Raw genomic sequence first — 14515 nt, forward strand, 5'->3', positions numbered from 1 at the left:
TCCCAACCATTTCTGGTAGTTTGCACTACAATTGATTTATGTATGTACAGTATATATTCATCCATCTATTCCACCCTTTTTTATTTCTGTTTTAAGAAAAGGGCAATATGCCTAATTCTCCATCTTCCCTGAAAATCAGATTAGACAGAAGAAACTTGATTTGCCAGACTTTGTTTACCCTGTGAACTTCCTTCCTAGTCTTGCTATTTTAGCTTAGTTCAACATTAAGCACTGTACCCTCCCAGCTCCATTTGGGATTATAAATGGTAGTTAAATGGAATGGAACAGAAAAATATTGCAAGTCATATCGTGCTAGACTGAGTCAAGTAGACTTTCCAGCTTTAAACTATTTTTATCTGGCACTAAGTGCCATCAAACTATTTTTCTCATTTTTCAATTTGGGCACAAGAGCACTCTAAATGGGAAAGGCTTCTGCAAATTTTTTTTTAAAAAAATCTCTAACTGATTGCTTAAATCAGTCAGGGTCAAATAAATGTAGTTAGATTATTGAACAGGACATTCACGCCCCTTTCTAACCTTTCCTATTGAATATTTCTTCCATACATAATTAGAGAAGAAACATTACAGCTTAACCTTGTCTCCGTTATCCTTTGATAATGTCAAGTTAGATGTTGCTATGCATTACCAATGCATTCCTTCTGAAAACTGAAAGCAGCAGACATTGGCATAGCATACAACTATAAAATTGTTGTACTCAAATTTCATTGACTAAGAACACATTTTTCAAATGCTTGAAGTATTTTTGTTGTTTCTTTAAATATTCCACAAAGTGTTAGATCTTTGATGTATTAAATTATTTGGCTTGCAGAATCTAAAGTACTGTTATCTTTAAATATCTGACAATCAATGAATATTTTTATGTCTCCTAAAGTGGTGATCTTGAATTTAATTCTTCTACAAAGACACTTCATGAATCTCTTATGTATCCTTATTATGAATACCCTATACCCTTATTATGTATACCCTTATATCTTATTATGTCCTTTTATGTAGTTGCATTCCCTATTTACTCTTTCTTCTTATAATAATTTTATTAAGAGCCAGAAAACTTCATAATAAAAAATGAATTATGTTTGTTATATATCACTTGGCCAAAATTACTCATTCCTTTTTTAAAGATACTTTAAACCCTAACCTAGAGAGTCCTTACCTAGGACCCCTCAAACTTATCTCCAGGCCTTTAATCCTTGATTTGGTATCTACACTCAATATAGTATAAATAGATAAGAGTATAGATAACATTGAATATTGAATATATTGTATTTTGAAAATGTATTTATCTTAATATACACAGTGTATGAGCTGTACATTAGAGAAAATTATGTTCAGACACAATGTTTTACTCCAATGGATTTCAGCAATGAGTATAATTCTTTATCCATATTGAAATAATTATATTTAGCTTCCAGTTATTGTAGTAACAATGCTGTAGCAATATGGATATAATCTTTTACAGGACAGATGGTCCTATTAAAGTCAGTGGGATTTATTTGAGGTAAGCATACACAGGTTTGTACTTTATTTTCAATGGGTCCCTATTAATATTGATTCAGAAATTCCACTGAGCTTAGTGTGGTTCACTCCCAAGTAGGTGAATAGAGAATTTCGAATAAGCAACACTATGGATCTGACAAATGGTTAGTCTAGATTCAAATCATGTAGTTTCAACTGCCCTTGAAATATTTCTGGTTTAGCTTTGATTTTCTCAAAGATGCTCAAATGCATGCAAGAAACCTATAATGCATTTAAATTACTGCTTTATCATATAGACTAGGAATTTGGCTCAATCTGCTATTGCCCACCTGGAAAAACTGCTATATTCTTTATGACATGAAATTCCGGTGGGGACATGGGAAGAGAAATATCCAGCCAGATGTTTTCAGCACACATGCCATGGCATAAGGGGATATTTATAACAATCATGCAGTAGTAATTATGCATTTATCCAATTTGTATCTGGAAACCCCCAGACCTTCTAATATAGTTTTACAGAGGCAAATCCCAAATTATTCCACAAACCCACATGAATGGGATTGCCTTCAGGAATGCCGAAATAACTTTGTGTCTAGCTAACTAATATCATTTTTTTCAAAGAGGATGTAAATGAAGTTCAAAGCGTAGGCAAATGAGAACATACTTCATTGTCCCACCAAACCAAATCTCAGTCCTATAGCTATGTGCCTAAGACCCTGAAAGATTCTCACGCTACTACTATTCATGTCCTACCAGACTAAGGGCTAGTGAGCATTGACACTCAGCAAGGCCACTGGCAACTTGGCAGATTTCAAGTTGCAGGCTTAGCAATGGGAATTGTTGATACTGGCATCATGCCCTGCTCACTTCCTTATTCCTATGAGTTTTGGATAGAGAGGGGAAGCCAGAATTTTTAGTCTGCCTGGCACATTCCTGGATTCCTATGATAAACAGAAGATTATAAGTGGAGCTGCTTTTCCTCAGCCATATCACCAGGAGATGCCAAAGTTATCAAGCAATTCTGAAAAATGTTGAAGGCTCTGTGGGAAATGGACTAGAGTGACTATTTTCATAAGCAAACTTTTTTTTCTCCTTTTGGACGGAATATAAAACTATCCTGCCAACCAAGGTTTTGTTGAAGCATGTAGCTTGATTCAGAGATTTAGCTTATCGTAAAAAATATAGACTAAAATGAGATATAAATCTTTACATATGTAACTCAAACATGACTGGGGTAGGACACATAGTGCCTCTCCCATTTTGAAAAATAAGATATTAAAGCTACATTATATTTGAAAAATATTAATAAATATATGACAAACACTATTTTGATGAGAAATATGGAAATATTTCATATAAAATGCCATGACTAACCTCTGTCTTCCCTCCCTCCCCCCTCTCTCTGTAGCTAATTAAAGGGTTATTGAGATAGTTCTTTACTCCAAATGTCTTGTAATAACCTTCACAATCTACTGAGTTTGTGAACTGAAGATTTCCCTTGTTAAAATACAACATTTTAATATCTATAGCATTCTAGCTTATTACAGTAGTACCTCTAGATACGAGCTGCTCCACATGCGAGTATTCCAAGTTACGAGCCGTGATGTGAGCGAAATTTCTGTTCGACACCCGAGCTCAAATTTGGGATACGAGCCGAGCTTCCACTAGGTGGCGGAAGAATCCTTGCTTCTGGTTATCTCGGCGCGAAAAACAAAGTCTAAAGGCATTCGTTCGAGATGCGAGTTGATCGACTTACGAGCTCGGGTCTGGAACGAATTAAACTCGAGGTACCACTGTACTGAATTCGCAAGTATTTCAGAAACTTTTGATTGAAGATTGAAGTATGTTTATGTTTTAATAACAGCTTCCATATTTAAGAAGCTTATAATTAGCAGTATATAGGACAACCTAGATTTGTTTTGTGAAGAAAAAAAGTGTTGTACCACATGATTCTTGACAAATGTATTTTTTTCTTTTATGTACACTGAGAACATATGCAACAAGATAAATTACTTGTGTGTCCAATCCAACACAATAAAGATTCTATTCTATTTTAAAAAACATGATTCTCTCTGTTGAAGCAAAGAAGAAACACAATTTTTTTTGATACAGTACTTTATACTGCCTCAAAACCTCTCATTGCCTCCTGTCATTTACTTAGAGAAGGCTGCTGCAAAGTTAGAAGCTGGCCTCGATGCAACTTTGGTTGGGAGAAGAACATGCTGGAGAAGGCAGACAGTTATGCTCTCCCATACAGCTCATCAAAGTTTGAGATGAATCTCACTGGAACCGATGAATGGCACATTTTCTTCAGTGTTGACTGCTGAATGATGTGGAGGAGCTGCCATTTTGTCTCCTCCTTTGACAAGTACTTACTGTTCTCTTTCTTCTATCTCCTCTAGTTCTCTTGGTAGAAAGCTTTCAGTGAGCAATCCAGAAGAGATGAGCAGCTTATCTTTTACAGCATCCACCAAAGCAAAGCAAAATTGTCTCTTCATTTTGCCCTTAGATGCAAAGTGGTTACATTTTTTTTAACAAAGCAGTTCCAAGGGAGTGCTTTGCTTGAACATTTATCAATTTTCTTCTCACTAATTCTCAGCTGAAAGCTAATGTTCTCACATCTGTGAAACCCCTGAAACCATTACTTATAAAATGCCTTTGTAAGGAAATTTCCGGTGATGACATGAACTAATGGGCATATTTTTTAAAAAAATATGATTTCTACTGAAGGAAGATAGAATGTTGTGATCATAGGTGATCCTTCATGAATCTGCCTGCAATTCTCCATAGAATAATTTGTCATGCTTCCTTATTTGTCTCATGAATGAGCAAGATTGGAATTTCAGCGGATAGAATTGTCTGTATTCACTTCCTGCAAACTTCATAATACACTGTACCATATCCCTTTTCCCATTTCATCCTTCATTGGATCATTTTGTGCATCAACTCCCACTGCTAATTCAAACTAATTAAAATATAAAATAGAATAATTTGCACAATTTCAAAAGTCTCTTCTCCATACTGTGAGTTATGTTTCTTTTCTGTTAATGCCTAGTGTGAACAATTCCCTGTCTTCACCAGTTGAATAAATTCCAAATTCATTTACTGATAACTCTCTAGCAACAACAGTAACACTGAAATGGAGCAGATTGGGGAAAGAATTCCTAAAAGATTGGAGACGGCTATGATTATATTTGCTTTTAAATTTTATCCTTGAGCACTTTTTGACCTGTGCAATGGGATATTTCAGTTTTGTATTTAATGATTTAAATATACTTTGCAATGCCGTTGTTCATAGTCCTGTGAAACTAGTCAAAGAATTTGAATCCAATTTGGGTCTCTTATCACTTCTCAGACTGGCATCTTGGCACTAAATTCTCATAACTCTCAATATTTGTTTAAATATACCTTTATCTTTATCCAATCATGGACAAACATGTGATTAGAAGACAACTGTGAAATTCAAGGAGGCCTTTTTGGAAATAACATTTCATGTCATTGCATCCCTGATCCAGTGCAGCAGGCAACGCGTGAGTCCAACAGCTCACAATCATATCAGTATGTATGTATGTACAGTATGTATGTATGTATACACACATCTATATATACACATACATACACACACACACACACACACACACATACATACATATGTAGATTGTTGTGACTTTGGTTTTTTTGTCATGTAATATTTTGGGTGTCTTTGCAATGTTTCGGCGAAATCACATTCACCATCTTCAGGCTGAAGTTATTGGCTTCGTGCTGCTCTGAGTGTTTGCAACTGTCGTTTTTTATCTTTATAAATAGTGGTGGGGGTGGAGTTCTGGTTCAAATGTTGCAAGTAGATTGGATGACATATATATATATACACATACACACATACATACACACATACATACATACAAGTAGAAGTGATTAACTTAGCAAAATGTTCTTATCTGAATAATACAGCTATGAAATTGCATTGTACTCCAACTTTTTATCCTTCTACCACATACAAGTTCACAGCTGGCAGAGTCTGCATCATGAAGTGTGTCTCCTTTTCTCACTTGCCTGTTTCTCTGACACCTCTGCTAATTGGCACAGGGAAAATTATGATGGGTGCAGAATAAAGTCATCTAAGGGACTACCCTGAGTTAATTGGTTAGTTGATAGAGCATTCATATGGCACCAGTTGTAATTCCAGTATTTTGTTTTTTGAATTAGAGGGAAATGTTTTCTTTTATTCTCACTGCTATTTATTAACTCTGACACATATTGTTGTGCTATTTTATTGCGCAAGCCATTTTAGGAATGCCTGTAGCATCAAAGCATTTAAAACAAATACATAGGAAAGATCAAAGTCATGTAATGTGAAATTTGAGTATTACTTAGATAGGAATCAGTTAGGATCTTCTTAGAAGGCTGTGGATAAATAAGATAACCCTGCTTTCGGATTACCATGCCACTGATGCCTGAAACGGTTCCTGATAGATTTTTAAAATGGGAATGTACAAAGTAATGCCTAGACATCTGAACACTCTGCATATAATTACTTTGCAACCTTTACATTGAATGAAAAAAGCACTTCATTATGTGAATTCCTCAGAGAACCTAAGAAACATAATAGACCATGAAGGTTAATTTCTTCCATACCACTGACTCCCTATTTTTTGCATATGGTGAACTACATTCATACATAGAAATCGAAACGACTAGTTGGTTGTAAAACTTCACCCTGAATGCTAATATGGCTAGTTACATGGAGACCAATTGATAAAAAGAGGGAAAATTTTATATGAAGAAGGGAAAATTTGTTGCCCTTATTGTTCTGCCTACTGGACAACATGCCAGGATTAGAACCTTGGCCATACAGCATGCCAGGATTAGAACCTTGGCCATACAACATGCCAGGATTAGAACCTTGGCCATACAACATGCCAGGATTAGAACCTTGGCCATACAACATGCCAGGATTAGAACCTTGGCCATACAACATGCCAGGATTAGAACCTTGGCCATACCACATGCCAGGATTAGAACCATATTCCAGAGTGTGGCAGTTTTCTCCAATTGGAAGTATGTGCTACTCTGTTTAGGTGACCAAGATAGCATTAATATTCAACCTGTTCCATTGTCCAAAAACAATAATGGCCAAGCAAATAAAATGTGTCAAAATGATAAAAATATCCATGGTAACATTATTATCTAAAATATAACATTGTATTCTTGTATTTTGATACTCAAAGGAAGTGTGTAAATCATGACATTTGCCTGATGACAATATCATGCATGTGTCATTGTTTAATCTTTCCTTCCTGATGCCCAAACCTCTTGAACAGCGCTGGAGGTCTTGTGCATGATATTGGATTATCTTGGGTACCTTTTCTAGAAAACATCAATGTCCTTGATAAGATTGCCAGTCAGCTCATGTCTTTTGTAATGAATATGAACTCACTGCAATTGCTGCAATATCCACTGCCTTTCATGCAGAATAGCACACATTGGAATTGGTATTCTGTTCAGGTGGAATGGTAACTTTTAGGTGGGAGAGCTATGTGTGACTTCTTTATCATAAATAACTGGTAAGTTAATAACGATAACTGGTATTACGTCTCTGTAGGTGCAGAACCAGTTAAAGATAGTTTCTTCTATGTGCCTGGTGGTTTAGAGCAGGAGTGTCAAACACAATATAATTGAGGGCCACATCAGAGTTGTGTTTGACCTCTGGGGGCCAGAGTGGGCATGGTCAATTTAACATCACTTGTGTCAGGGGCACCTATGGCAGTCCAGCACTCTGCCAGAGAGAATGTGCTTCCAAGCTCTGTTTTCAGGTGCAACAGCCTCTTGCAATCCTCCGCCAGCGAAAATGAAGCTCTGGAGGCCCATGATCCTCACAGCTCCTTTTTTTTTCTAGCAGAAGCACTGCAGGCTGGTCCTTTGCTGTTTCCAGGATGCCACAGATTTAAGTATACCATGGGCCAGATGAAGGAAATATGTTTTGTTGCATTTAGCTCAGGAATTTACTGATACTTTTTCAATATATTCCTACACTCTCAAAGGTTAAAAAAATGTTACAAATAAATTTATTTTCCCAGACTTTTGATAGTTAAAATATTAGTACTGGTGCTTTGAGTACTTACCAGAGTAGAAAAAAGGATAACAAATAAATGCACATAAAGATGATGAAGATTGTATAATTTATGAATTTGAAATAATGGGACTTTCTGTTCATAGTGAAATTAAGGTCCTGGCCATACACACACATATTTTTTAAACATCAGTGGTTCTAATATAAATGAAAAAAGTTCATAATATCATAAGTTCACAGTTTAAATCTAAAAGATGTGTAACAGACATATAATATAGAACTTTCCCCTATATCTTTATTTCTCGTGGTCTCAACACTTGTCTTCCAAGCTAGGACTGATATGATTGCTGTTTAATAGGTACAGTATATATCCAGAGAGAGAGAAAGAGAAAGTTCAGAGAGGTTAAAGAGGAAAAGTGTTCTGCATCCACCAATTTTATTTGCCAAAATTCTTCTCACCATTTCCCTTCTAGTCTCCATGTGACTATGATTCTCTTCAAATCTAACACATGATATTGGAGCTGTTATATTTACCCAGCTTGGCATTTTAAAAAAGAGCAGTAGCAAACCTCACTTGAATATAAGATAGTGGGGCAAAATTACTCATTTTCATCTGTTGGAGGAGTGGAATCAATAAGCAAGTCAAACACCGCCATCACCACCCAGTCTTATCTAGGTGACGGTAACACCAAAGGTAGTTTGTTGTGAATTTTAAATATTGTTTGGAACTAACATAAATTGTCATTTTTTCTTTTCTTTTGCATTGACATTTCAGAGGAATTGTGTTTTTCTTTCTGAAAAGGGTGGAAATCTCTTAGAGCAGAGACCGTTGATCCAAAAATAAAACAACAGGGATATCATAAAAATGACAAAGGAAATGACCATCAAGGTAATTCTTGCTGGAAACTTTACAGCAGAGACAGACATAAAGGAAAAGATTGCATGGGAAAATTAAATAACAGACCAGCAAAGAAAAACAGGCCGTCAGTCAACCACTCTAGTTTAAAATTGCTTATCTTGAAAGCCAGTTCAAGTGAAGAGATTTTCTGGAAATAAAAGGTTGCTTGGTTTTCTCCATTCTAAAGAGAAGTCCAGCTCCAAATTTCCATACAAAAGCAAATTGCAAATCATGTCTTTTTCAGATACATACTGGTATGATCAGGCAAAAGTCTATCAATTGTAAGATATATACACTAAACTTGCATTACAAATGTATTTCTTAAAGCAGGCAACCATGCATGTAGGTAGTTTTTGCAAACCATGGAGCAATCGAGAAATACTCTAAATTTGACTTGGGCTAGGACAAATGTTCTAATAGCTGTTGTTGAAGATAAAGAGAAGCTCCTTCTTTGCCTTTTAAGGAAGGAAGGAAGGAAGGAAGGAAGGACGGACGGACAGACAGACAGAAAGAAAGAAATTAAACTGTTTTACTTGATAATTAGCTCATAGGAGCCAAAACTAATTTTAGTTAGATTATACAATTACTACTAGTAAATGGTTAGAAGAAAAAGAAATTTAACTAAAATATATACTGTACTTAAGAAGTATAGTAAAAAAAAAAGGGAGAGGGTAGTAAAAGCCTTAATAAGCAAACTTAGTCTGTATATTATGGTGTTATTGAGCTAAAAGAGCCTATTCTAAGCCTATTTTTATGTCCTTTAATGTATTAGGATTTGAATTTGAGATGCTTTCTCTAGTTTTTACTGTCTCTTATTCAAAATTAAGGTCCTTTTTTATAAAATTTCTTTCTAACAGAATAAGATACTTCTTGGAAAAGTGTAGAACTCCTTAAATTGGATCCCTGCTGAAGAATAGGTGTGATTTGGTTGTTTTGACCCTGATATATCATAAATGGTATGCATGTATAAAGACAGGTAAAATGAAATTACTATTTAATCTCAATGTTAGCATTCTATGAAAGTTACTTTTGCCCACTTTACAAAGTTAAGTAAGACAACTTCAAAGGTATCGATCAGAACTTAATCAGGCATCAGTTTCTCATTTTTTGATCCTGTAATATAAAATTGGAAACAAAAGCAATGATTTAGAGAAAGGAAGAAATCATAGAAACATAGAAACATAGAAACATAGAAGACTGACGGCAGAAAAAGACCCCATGGTCCATCTAGTCTGCCCTTTTACTATTTCCTGTATTTTATCTTACAATGGATATATGTTTATCCCAGGCATGTTTAAATTCGGTTACTGTGGATTTACCAACCACGTCTGCTGGAAGTTTGTTCCAAGGATCTACTACTCTTTCAGTAAAATAATACTTTCTCATGTTGCCTTTGATCTTTCCCCCAACTAACTTCAGATTGTGTCCCCTTGTTCTTGTGTTCACTTTCCTGTTAAAAACACTTCCCTCCTGAACCCTATTTAACCCTTTAACATATTTAAATGTTTCGATCATGTCCCCCCTTTTCCTTCTGTCTTCCAGACTATACAGATTGAGTTCATTAAGTCTTTCCTGATACGTTTTATACTTCAGACCTTCCACCATTCTTGTAGCCCGTCTTTGGACCCGTTCAATTTTGTCAATATCTTTTTGTAGGTGAGGTCTCCAGAACTGAACACAGTACTCCAAATGTGGTCTCACCAGCGCTCTATATAAGGGGATCACAATCTCCCTCTTCCTGCTTGTTATACCTCTAGCTATGCAGCCAAGCATCCTACTTGCCTTTCCTTCTGCCCGACCACACTGCTCACCCATTTTGAGACTGTCAGAAATCACTACCCCTAAATCCTTCTCTTCTGAAGTTTTTGCTAACACAGAACTGCCGATGCAATACTCAGATTTAGGATTCCTTTTCCCCAAGTGCATTATTTTACATTTGGAAACATTAAACTGCAGTTTCCATTGCTTTGACCATTTATCTAGTAACGCTAAATCATTTACCATATTACAGACCCCTCCAGGAATATCAACCCTATTGCACACTTTAGAGTCATCGGCAAATAGGCAAACCTTCCCTACCAAACCTTCCCCTATGTCACTCACAAACATATTAAAAAGAATAGGACCCAGAACAGACCCTTGTGGCACACCGCTTGTAACCTGTCTCTGCTCAGAATACTCGCCATTAACAATAACTCTCTGATGTCTATGCTTCAGCCAGCTTGAAATCCACTGAACTATCCAGGGATTAAGTCCAATCTTCACTAATTTATCTATCAGCTCTTTATGTGGAACCGTATCAAAGGCTTTGCTGAAGTCCAGATAGGCAATATCCACGGCACCACCTTGATCCAACACCTTTGTGACATAGTCAAAGAACTCTATGAGATTAGTCTGACACGATTTGCCTTCAGTAAAGCCATGCTGATTTGGGTCCAATAAGTTATTGTTTTTTAGATGCTGATTTATCCTCTTTTTGAGTAGAGTCTCCATCATTTTAACTACAACTGATGTCAAGCTAACTGGCCTGTAGTTTCCAGCTTCTTCTCTACTGCCCTTCTTGTGGATAGGCACAACACTGGCCATTCTCCAATCCTCAGGAACATCTCCTGTTAACAGGGATTGGTTAAACAAATCAGTCAGGGGGGTAGCAATGACAGATCTGAGTTCTTTAAGAACTCTGGGATGGATGCCATCTGGACCCATTGCCTTATTTATCTTTAATCTTTCAAGTTCTTCTAAGACATCGGCTTCTAAGATCACTGGAGCTGAATCCGTACAGCTGGAAGCAATGCTATATCCCTCTATAGTATTATTTTGTAAGGTGTCCTTTGAGAAAACTGAACAGAAGTAGCTATTGAAATGGTCAGCAATCTCCTTATTCCCATTAATGCATGTATTATTCCCGGTACTAAGCTTTGTGATGCTGCAGTTTTTCTTCTTCCTATCACTAATATATCTGAAGAAGGTTTTATCCCCCTTCTTTACAGATTTTGCTATTTCTTCCTCTTTTGAGGCTTTAGCAGCATATATTATCTGTTTCGCCTCCTTCTGTCTCATTTTATACACCTCTCTATCAGCTATACTTCCAGACTCTTTATATCTCCTATAGGCAGCCTTTTTTTCATTGACTATAGCCCTTACATCATTGCTAAACCATAGCGGTTTCTTCTTCCTTTTACCTTTAGTTACTTGCTTTACATAAAGTCTTGTGGCTTTTAAGATGGCCTTTTTTAATACAGTCCACTGGGTGCTCGCTCCTGCCATTTTATCCCTCCCCTTTAATTCATTATTTAAATATTCCCCCATTGCATTAAAATTTGTTTTTCTGAAATCCAATACTTTGGTTGCAGTATAGGATTGCTCACAATCAGTTTTTACATCAAACCACAAACATAGATGGTCGCTGCAACCTAAATTTTCTCCCACCTTGACCTCTGAAACCTGATTCCCATTTGTAAAAACTAAATCTAGAATATTCTCCCCTCTAGTTGGTGTCTTAACTAGCTGTGCCATAGCTGCTCCTGTAAAGGCCTCTACTATATTCTTACTTTTGCATGTAAGGGCACTGGGGATATTCCAGTCAACATCAGGCATGTTGAAATCACCCATAACCACAATATCTCCCTTTACTGCCATTAGGGTAATCTCATCCACCATCTTGTTGTCATGTTCCTCAGATTGCCCTGGAGGCCTATAGATCACCCCAATTCTAATGACAGAACCGTCTTTATTTTGCATGCAAATCCAGAGGGTTTCCAGATCTTTACATGTATTTTGAATTAGTATTGTTTTTAGACTTTCCTTAACATAAATGGCTACTCCACCTCCCCTTCTCTCTATTCTATCCTTCCTATACAGTGTATATCCTGGTATGGATATTTCCCATTCATTGGAATCCTTAAACCATGTCTCAGTTATGGCAACCAGATCCAAATTATCTCTAGATATTATGGCCATTAACTCACAGAGCTTGTTGCTCAAGCTTCGAGCATTCGTGCACATTACCCGAAGAACATTATTTTCATTATTAGTTTGCCCCTTATCATCAACAACTACATCTATTTTATTTTCAGCTCCCTTTTCATAAGCTTCCAGAAACTGATGTATCCTCATTGGTCGGGGACAGAAATCCTCCACATCTGGTACATCTCTGTCCCCTTTACCTAGTTTAAATGCCTGTCCAAAAAAGCTCTGAATTCCTCACCGAGCACCTGGGTACCTCTGTATGATGGATGCAAACCATCCCTCTTAAACAACTCCCTATTAGACCATCTACTGACATCATGACTTACATAACCAAAACCTTCAGCTTTACACCACTGCCTTAACCACACATTAAACTCTCTGATACAACTTGTTTTACCCTCCTGGCCACAAACCGGTAACACCTCTGAGAAAGTCACTGAATCAGTTATTTTACCCAGCTCCACACTTAGACTTTGAAAATCTCTTTTTACTACATTAACATTTCTCTGGGACAGATCGTTTGTGCCAAGATGCACCACCACATCAACTTTATTACCCTTACTCACAGCCCTGACAATGTTTGTAATCCGCCTCCTGTCCCTGTGGGCAGTGGCTCCTGGAAGACACCTCATCACCTTCACCACATCCTTCCTCTGTCCCAAATCAACACCTCTGACAATCGAGTCACCCACAAGAACATGTGTCCTCTCTTTATTTCTACTAACTGGACTTGGTTTGGTGACACTATGTTCCTCATTTACAACAACTTCTCCTTTGAACATCCCCTCATTCTCCGCCTGAGGGGCCTTGCTAATATCTACAACATCCTTACTATTTAAATCCGCAAGAACATTATAGGAGTTGGATACAGAGAGACCAAATTGTTATGTTTTTGTTCAACTGCACGTAATCTTCCTGAACCAACAGTTGTCCAAACAGCCCTCCTCCTCGGGGGGCGCTGTGGAAGTGGAGGCTGCACACATGGCTGCATTACAGCACGTGGCTGGGACAATCTTTCCACTTCTGCCTGCAAGCTACAAACTAAGGACTGCAATCTAGAGATCTCGCCATCTAATCCTTTGAAAAGAAAAGAAACTACACTATATTTAGGAAGCATCATAAAAACAAATAAAATATCAGTCTTTTTTCTTATCATATACATAAGTTTATCAGAACTGAGAAAAAAATCAAATTCAGTCAGGTCATTGCTCTCGGGTACTACTTATTTGTTTTTCTTGTTAGGTTTATATCTCAAGAAATGAAGATGACATGTATGACAATTTTGCTTCCCCCCCCCCCACACACACACATAATAATAAGCCTGTAAAGTAGTCTGAGCTGACAAAAAAAATAAGTTCCAGATTCCAGAGTTATTCAGTGAATATACAATGGCTAAGGGTGTATTTGAACCAGAATTTCCCCAAACTAAAAGACTAACCAGCTTCTCAGGGGACTCATTCTGAGAAAGAGAGAAAGAGAAAGAGGAACGGAGAGAGAGAGAGAGAAAGAGAGAAGAAAGAAAGAAAGAAAGAAAGAAAGAAAGAAAAAAGGAAAGGAGGAAAGAAAAGATAAGAAGAAAGAAAGATAAGGAGAGAGAGAGAGAGAGAAAGAAAGAAAGAAAGAAAGAAAGAAAGGGGAAAAAGAAAAGAAAAACTTATGACCACAATTGAGCCCAACATTTTGGTTGTTAAGCAAGACAGTTGTTAAGTGAGTTTCACCACATTTTACAAATTGGCCACACCTACCCAGTCACCTGAGCAACAAGTCACCTGAAGCTACACTCACCTGACCTACAAGCCACACCCACAAAATAAGCTATGCCCACAGAGCCGGTAGGGAAAATTTTGAGATTTTACCACTGGATTAAGATCCTATTTTAGAGCAGGGGCATGTGAATTAGATTCTAAGGATTATCTTTTGTTGTCAGTACCTGAACTCGGTTCATATACATAACTCCTTATGCATACTTCTCATATTTTTCTTGAAGTTTTCTTCTTATTTAAAGAAGCATAGTAAGGCAGGAAAAGTTTTGGTAATGTATTAAGAGTTAGAATCCTTTTTTACTTTCCAACTACCAAGATAGA

The 14515-nt window shown here is 36.9% G+C and overlaps 1 protein-coding gene across 2 annotated transcripts in view; it reads right to left on the reverse strand.

Annotated features, from left to right (window-relative positions):
- PLXNA2 (plexin A2) overlaps positions 1-14515 on the reverse strand; it is a 545151-nt gene that overhangs the window by 306951 nt on the left and 223685 nt on the right. The window lies entirely within an intron of this gene.

This window comes from Erythrolamprus reginae, chromosome 3, assembly GCF_031021105.1.
Source record: "Erythrolamprus reginae isolate rEryReg1 chromosome 3, rEryReg1.hap1, whole genome shotgun sequence".
In the NCBI taxonomy this organism is placed as follows: Eukaryota; Metazoa; Chordata; class Lepidosauria; order Squamata; family Dipsadidae; genus Erythrolamprus; species Erythrolamprus reginae.